Here is an 8,576-nt window from a genome sequence, read left to right on the forward strand (position 1 = left end):
GCCAAAGTGAGGTAGGTATCCCAACTACCTCTGGAACCCGTACCGTGCCACCACCTCGCAGATATAGATGTCGGCCAGCTTCTCGGCAGAGATGCTCTCCTGGATCGGAATAAAATGAGCGCTCTTAGTCAATAGATCGACGATGACCCAAATCGAATCCACCCCTCGCGCGGTCCTGGGAAGTTCTGTGATAAAATCCATTGTAATGTCCTCCCATTTCCACAGCGGAATGTCCAATGGCTGCATCTTGTCGTGTGGCCTCTGGTTCTCGGCCTTGACCTTCCTGCAGGTCAAGCACCGCTCCACGTACCATGCTACATCCCATTTCATGCAGGGCCACCGATAGTCCATGCGAAGATCCCTATACATCTTCGTTGCCCGGGATGAATAGAGAATCGAGATTTGTGCGCCTCCTCCATCAGAACCTGGCGCACACCCCCGTGGTACGGCACCCACACCCTATGGTGTAGTGTCAATAACCCTCGGCTTTCATAGTCGAAGGAGGAAACCTACCCCACAATCCGCTCTCTCTTCCGATGTTCCTCCTTCATGGCCTCTTGCTGGGCCTCTGTAATGGTGTTGATTATGATGGCATGTGCGGAATATGAAAGATCTAGTGATTCATCATGTAAAATCAAGAACATAAGGAGTAAATAAATCTTAGTAAGCTCAGATTAGATCTAGAAAGAATATACAAATGGGTTTGTACAAAGATTCTCTCTCTACTCTAACACTCCAAATGGATTCACTTACATAATGGGAGTCACTCACTTCCTATTTATAGGAAAGACTCAACCCATTTACACATACAATAGGGTAAGCCTAAAACACTACATCCAGGAGTGACTTTGCACCCTAACATTCTCCCCCTCAAAGTTAGGATTGGATGTCCGGCTTCAATCTTCAACGAGCTAGCACGATCAAGACCAAACTCCCCTTCGAAGTAACACCGGTCTTCAAATCCGCAAATGAATATTCGACAAACCCGAGAAGCTTCAAATACCCATCATTCTCCCCCTTTTTATAATCTAAAAATGATTATAAAACCCACTAAGGATGAGAAGCGCCCGAGGAATAGTCTTCACGATACTCCCCTTTGATGTGTACCAAAAATGAATCACCAAAAATCTTGCACGGAAATACAATCACAAAAAAGCCACAGAAAATTTCCAATTTATGAAATTTTTTGACTTTTTGGGTGAAAGTTGCAAGATTTTTCAAAAACCGGGTAGAAATTGTCACTAATAAAATTCTGCAGGGACCCGTTGCGCACAAAACAACCAAATATGCAAAACTCTCTCCCTTTTCCAATGCTGGGTAGAAAGCGTCAATTTGCACAAACTGTAGGGACCAGAACTGTAAAATATTCATTTTCTCATAAAATTACCCCAATGTCGAAATTGGGTAATTTCAGCCATGTCTTCGAAATATCAGGGATGTGAAACGAAAAGTCTGTATTTAACACAACCTTTTATCCCCACTTTAAAGTTAGTTATGTTTTGGTATTTCATACAAACTCAAGGGGCTCAAAACGAAAAATTTGTTTTCTTTCTCAATTCTCTTGTATCAGTTACGAGCATCAATTTTTGATTCCATTATTCCCGATTCCAATCTTCGAACATTGGCTCCAACCCATCGAAATTAACACAACCAATTTCCCATTTCAAATAAGTCTTCGAAACCATCGACATCAAAACTTTGACTTGTTTCAGAATTACTTCAAGACCAAATCAATTTTCAAAATTCAATTTTGACTAATTTGATTCCAAGACTTCAAGCCATCGATCCTCAATTGACTCATTTCGAACCATCAGAGTTCAATTCCACTAGCCACATGTCGATTATGCACCCTCGACATAAAGGCAATCAACTCAAAATCAAAACTCCAAAACCAATCTTTAGTTCAAAGCCACTGTGTTCGTCAAAAAAATACTTCCAATTCAATTTTGACTTTTTTTTCAGTTGACTTTTAGTTCACCAGTCGATAATCTCCAAATCGAATGCTGAAATTGACTCATAGCATAGAGATCGAAATCCAATCAAACCACCTACCACCGAACCTGATTGCAGCACAGATCGTCCTTCGCTTTCATTGATCGTTGACAAAAATCAATCGATCTCAAATCAAGTTCCAAATCGATAACAAGACACAAATTCGACTCATCAGATACATACTAAATCAAAAGCAAATATCCATCTGATTTCGACTAAGAACCACAAATTGAGTTTTGATTTGCAAATATCCATCCACTCGATTTGAAATTACAAGCAACAATCTTCGATTTCGTTATCATAGAGCGAACCACAAATCTGTGAGACCTTTTCAATAGATTGCGAGATCGTTTCCACCATCATAAACTCAGACTGCATCGTTTTGATTTTGACTTTTAGTCAACTCTTCCATTTGATCGTCGATCAATTAAACGCATGAAATCAGCAAAATGTCGATATTAAACTCCGATTCACATCTGAATCGATCAAGAAACATGAAAAAAATTTGACGACTCATTGAGGATTATTCTTGTTGGATTAGAAAGATGCGGATCAAAGTAATCATTGAATAGGGCTTGAATGTTGGATCGATGAACAGTAATTTGAAAAGATTTTAGTTTTGATTTTGGGTTAAATCAAAAACAATTAGGCCTGAACGAACAGTGAACTAAAAAAAAATAATGAGAATAAGATTTTGATTTTGAATTGATCTAAACAAAAAGAATTGGATCAACAATGGGCTTGAAACAGTTTAGATCCAATGAGGCAAACCGATCAAAAATGAAAAACCTAAAATGCGAATCGAAATCATGGACGTTTTGGAATCCATTTGAGAATTTAAGATACCTTTTTGAAGAATCGAGATCCATTAGCAACGAACGAATCAAATTTAGAAGATCTTGGTTCTTTTGTCGGAACTAGAAAATCTCCAATTTGAACATTGTACCACCCACTATGCGAGATATACAATTCGTTCTTTGTGTTCTTCAACGATCCAAGAACATGTTCAAAAGAAACACCAACACATTTGGATTTTGACTTCAAATTCAATGCAACACTTGGATATTGTTGCTTTGGAACCCAAATTTGCTTCACGGATTTCGGCTTCATAACGTTTGACGATTTTTGTGAGTAAACCCACTTGTTTTTGCGATTGATCTTCTTCTTCTTTTTCTTTCTCATCTTTTTGCATCTTGAAGACTTGACTCCATGAACAAACCCACTTTCAACAACATGAACATTTTGAGGTTGAATCAAATCGTTTGGAGTTTGATGCTTGTGATTTTCTTGGATCATCGGCTTCCGATAAGGAATCATTCCTTCAAACGAATCACAAGAACACAAAATATTATCGGATTGAACTCCAATCGAGCAAAAAACTTTTTCATCATGAGAATCAACTTGAACTCCTTTTTCTTGAACATCAAGAACATCACATTGAACTCCATTGTCAAGAACTTCAACAACCTTAGGAGCACGAAGATCATTTGGGTCTTCAACAAGAGAAATGTATTTATTATTGAACAAATCTCTTTCTTCTCCTTCCTTTTGATTTCTACTACGAACTAATATGGACAAGGAAATTTTATTCAACCATGCAATCTTACAAATTGATTGAGATACCAAGCTTCCATGATCATCCTTCAAACCTCCATAAGAAACCATATTACCCCATGAAATCAATTTGCTTAACACCAACCCATAAAATTGATCTTCATTGAATTTGTATTTGATATCTTCAACAATCACAATCCAAGAATCATATGGCAAATCCACCATGATCACAAAAATTTGAAGATTTCTAGAGAGAGAAAGCGATTTTGAATGGGTTTTTCTAGAGAGATAAAGTGATACAAACAAGTATTCTAGAGAGAGAAAGTCGAATTATGGATCAAATCAAGGAAAAATTTGACTTCTAGAACACAAAACACTATATAATCACAAAGATCAATACGAACATGAAGAATCACCAAATCAAGATAGCCATCAAGGATCAATTCTTGATGAAAATCAAGAACACCCGCTCTGATACCAATTGTAGTGGTGTTGATTATGATGGCATGTGTGGAATATGAAAGATCTACTGAATCATTATGTAAAATCAAGAACACAAGGAGTAAATAAATCTTTGTAAGCTCATATTAGATCTAGAATGAACATACAAATGGGTTTGTACAAAGTTTCTCTCTCTAGTCTAACACTCCAAATGGATTCACTTACATAATGGGAGTCGCTCACTTCCTATTTATAGGAAAGACTCAACCCATTTACACATACAAGAAGGTAAGCCTAAAACACTACATCCAAGAGTGACTTTGCACCCTAACAGCCTCCCGAATCCGCTCCAAAAGCGGAGTCACTACTGTCGTCCTCAGACAGATATCCCTTATTGGCGCTGTCTTACGGCTAAGCACGTCGGCCACCACATTGGCCTTTCCTGGATGGTAAAGGATCTCGCAATCGTAATCCTTTACCACATCAAGCCACCGACGTTGACTCATATTCAGATTTGGCGGGTCCATGAGATACCCCAGGCTCCTGTGGTGTATGTAAATCGTACAACAAACCCCATAGAGGTAATGACGCCAAATCTTGAGGGCGAACACAACAGCCCCCAGCTCCAAATCACGTGTCGGGTAATTCGCCTTGTGAGGCTTCAGCTGCCTCGAAGCGTAAGCAATGACATGCCCTCTCTACATCAATACTGCGCCCAAACCCGAGATGGACGCATCACAGTCCACGACGAAATCCTCCATGCCCTTTGGCAGGGCTAAGATTGACGCCTCGCAATATCTCTGCCTCAATGTCTCGAATGCAGCCTTCTGCTCAGCCCCCCAATGAAATACCACAACCTTCCTCGTTAGCCTGGTCAGGGGTACGACTATCTAGGAGAAATCCTGGATGAATCTCCGATAGTAGCCGGCTAACCCTAAGGAAACTCCGAATCTCAGATGGAGACCTCGGAACCTCCCATCTCATCACGGCCTCCACTTTGGCCGGATCTACTGAAGTCCTGTTTTAGTTGAAAAGGTGCCCAAAAAATTGCACCTCGCGCAACCAGAACTCACACTTGGAGAACTTAGCATGCAAGTTCTCCCTTCTCAAAGTCTCCAGAACCTCTCGCAGATGGTCCTTATGCTCCTCCTGTGTCTTGGAATAGACCAAGATGTCATCAATGAAAAGTATCACGGACTGATCCAACATCGGTCTGCACACGCGGTTCATGAGATCCATGAACGCTGCGGGAGCATTGGTGAGCCCTAAAGGCATCACCACGAACTCATAGTGACCATAGCGCGTTTAGAACACCGTCTTCTGTACATCCTCCTCTCTGACCCTCATCTGATGATATCCTGAGCGCAGATCCATCTTGGAGAACCAGGATGTTCCCTGTGACTGGTCAAAGAGGTCATCAATCCTTGGGAGTGGGTAATGGTTCTTCAACGTTACCTTATTCAATTCTCGATAATCTATACACATCCGATGCGACCCATCCTTCTTCTTCACAAACAAAATCGGGGATCCCTAGGGTGAACTGATCAGTCTAATAAATCCCTTGTCTAACAACTCCTGCAACTATTTAGACAACTCCTGCATCTTAGGAGGAGCCAACCGATACGGTGCCTTGGTTATCGGAGCCACACCAGGGACCAGGTCAATTTTGAATTCCACATGCCTCTCTGGAGGTACCCCGGGCAACTCCTCGGGGAGTACGTCCTCAAACTCCCGTACTACAGACACATCGCCCACCATCGCCCTACCCTCCTCCCGAGTATCCGTAACATAGGCGACATAACCTACGCAACCCTGCTGAAGGTAGCGCCTAGCCCTCGGTGCTGAACATAAAGTTGGTCCTCACTATGGCCTTTCGCCCTAAACCACCAGCTCTCCCCCACTAGGGGTCCTAATCTACACTGACTGTTGCGCGCAGTCAATCACTGCCCTATTGGGGCTCAGCCAGTCCATACAAATAATGACCTTGTTCCCCCTCAAAGGTAGGGGAATCAAGTCCACCAGATAATGTTCCTCGAACAGCCTGAAAACACAATCCCGGTAGACCTCCGACACACGTACCGAACGGTCATCTGCAATCTCAACCTCTAGAGGGCAATCCAACATGACTGAAGACTCCAGAAACTTCTTGCTAAGTGCAAGAGAGACAAAGGATCGAGTGGCACCCGAATCAAACAACACCTAAACTGGGATACTGCTCACATGGAACGATCCTAAGCAAAGCATATAATATATCAAAATCACAGCGACATAACATAAAAGCATAAAATAAGAATCATACCCATCACCACATCGGGTGTAGCGCGTGCATCCTCAGCGGTCAACTAAAATGCTCGGCTCCGAACCACTGGAGCCTCCACTTTGGCCTTCCGGCCATCCACAACCCGTGTTGTCGCTGAAGTCGGCGCCACCACCGGCGCCGCTGCTACTGCTGTCAATCTAGGATAATTAGCCTTTTTATGGCCCTTCTGATTGCAATGAAAGCAAATCAGGTCAGATATCTGAATCACAGGAGTAGGGGCAGTACAATATCTGCCAAAATGTCCAACCTTGCCGCACTTATAGCAGCCTGAACCCGACCCAGTGCGACAAGCTCCATCGTGTGACCGACCGCATTTCCCATAGCGGTCCCGTCCTGACTGGCCTTTCGGCCTACCATCGGATCCCTTGGGCTTCTTCCCCAAAGCCCCCATCGTCAGCCCTTCCGCTGCCTTCCTCTTCCGGATGTGCTCCAGATCAATCTCCCTTTCCCAAGCACTGGAAAAAATGGAATCCAGGGTAGGGCAACCTAAGAAACTGACATGCTCTCAGATGTCAGCTTGTAGCATGTCATGGTAGTGGGTCCTCTACATGTCCTCATCACCCGCATACCGGGGCACCAGCAATGCCCTCTCCTGGAACTTGGCGGTGATCTCCGCCACAGTCTCTGTAGTCTGTCTTATATCCAAGAACTCCCTAGCCAGCTGCAGAATATCCACAGCTGGCATAAACTCTGCCCTGAATCTGGTCACCAAGTCTGATCGGGTCATAGCCTCAACAGTCGAGGCGCCCGAGCCCGATCCTGACCCAGATCCTGAACCTACTGCTCCATGTCGCGTGACCACCATTCTGAAAATAAACATATGGCTGTCAGGGTCACATATACCTCTTAGAGGTCTTACACACTTTCCAACTTTCCAGGTTCCATCTAGGCCCTCCTTGATTTGAGTACGGGTCCTCTGCTTTCAATAGTACGAGCCCATACTACCTTCCACATCTACCCGTGCTTTCCTCAAGGATTGCTTCGACTTCGCCAACTCACTTTTACCGATACCCTTTCCGCTGACCTCATCCTAGGCTTCCCTAGGGCATTCTCTGACCTACCCTCTGCCATCAGTTTCACTAGGAGTCCCCACCACCTCCCCCTAACTAGCTTGCGGATACTGTTACATATCCGTTCCTTAGTTAGTTAAAGATTGCCAGAACCCCCATAACATAAAGCAAGCAGCATTCGTGCATTGGGTAACCAAAAATCTAGCATAACCTACTAATGCCATCATACTACTGACTAAACAGTCCTAGGATACAGCTCATACAATAGACATATAAAGCATCCTCCCTAGACCCTTAGCCCTAACTAGCATGCAATTCTCAGAATCATATATCAGGCACACAAGGCATCCTCCTAGATCCTTACTCCTATTCTAGCATGCAGTTTCCGAATCAAAACAATATAACATAACATAGCAAGTATGGGTATCTTGGGGAAAACTTACTTGAGCCCGACCGGTCGCATGCATCACACACTTCGTCTTTCTTAAAATCCTTCCATTTAGATTTTAGAAAAACATTTTCCTTGTAAAAAAACCTTTTAGTCCCTTAGTTTGAGTCCGGACACCCCCGAGGGTGTGTCTGAATCCCTCAAACCAGGGCTCTGATACCAACTTGTAACATCCCAAAATTCAAGCCCGAAAATTTCATTTTTAAATTAACAATTCCTTAGACATTTCTACCAAAATATTGTCGAATAAACAACACGTCACAAAATCATAATGTTGTGTCCCAAACCATAATGTCAAAGGTAATAAAAATCAGAGTACAATCTCAAAAACTCCTTGCGGAAAACCATGTGTGTGTGTATGATGCGCTGCTACACCGTCGGCTCCTTCCCCTTCGACGAAGAGGTACCTGAAACTAAAACCAAAACTGTAAGCACAAAGCTTAGTGAGTTCCCCCATCATACCACATACCATACAATATCGTTGGTATCTTTCAACCGGTAACCTTCATCAGTATCTTCCAACCGGTAACCAACATCGGTATCCTTCAACCGGTAATCAACATCGGTATCTTTCAACCGGTAATCAACATCGGTATCTTTCAACCGGTACCCACCATCGGTATCTTTCAACCGGTAACAGGGGACTATTTCACTCCTACCACTAGCATACAATCAACAGATATAAACATACACTCAGGCATATACGGGTACTGACCTACCCTTGGGTCCTACGGACCACTATTAGGGAAACTAATCCCTACTATACACATAACATATCATACAGAGAAATCTCATAACCAACACATAACCA

This window comes from Lactuca serriola, chromosome 4 (assembly GCF_051521515.1).
Source record: "Lactuca serriola cultivar US96UC23 chromosome 4, Lser_US96UC23_V15, whole genome shotgun sequence".
NCBI lineage: Eukaryota > Viridiplantae > Streptophyta > Magnoliopsida > Asterales > Asteraceae > Lactuca > Lactuca serriola.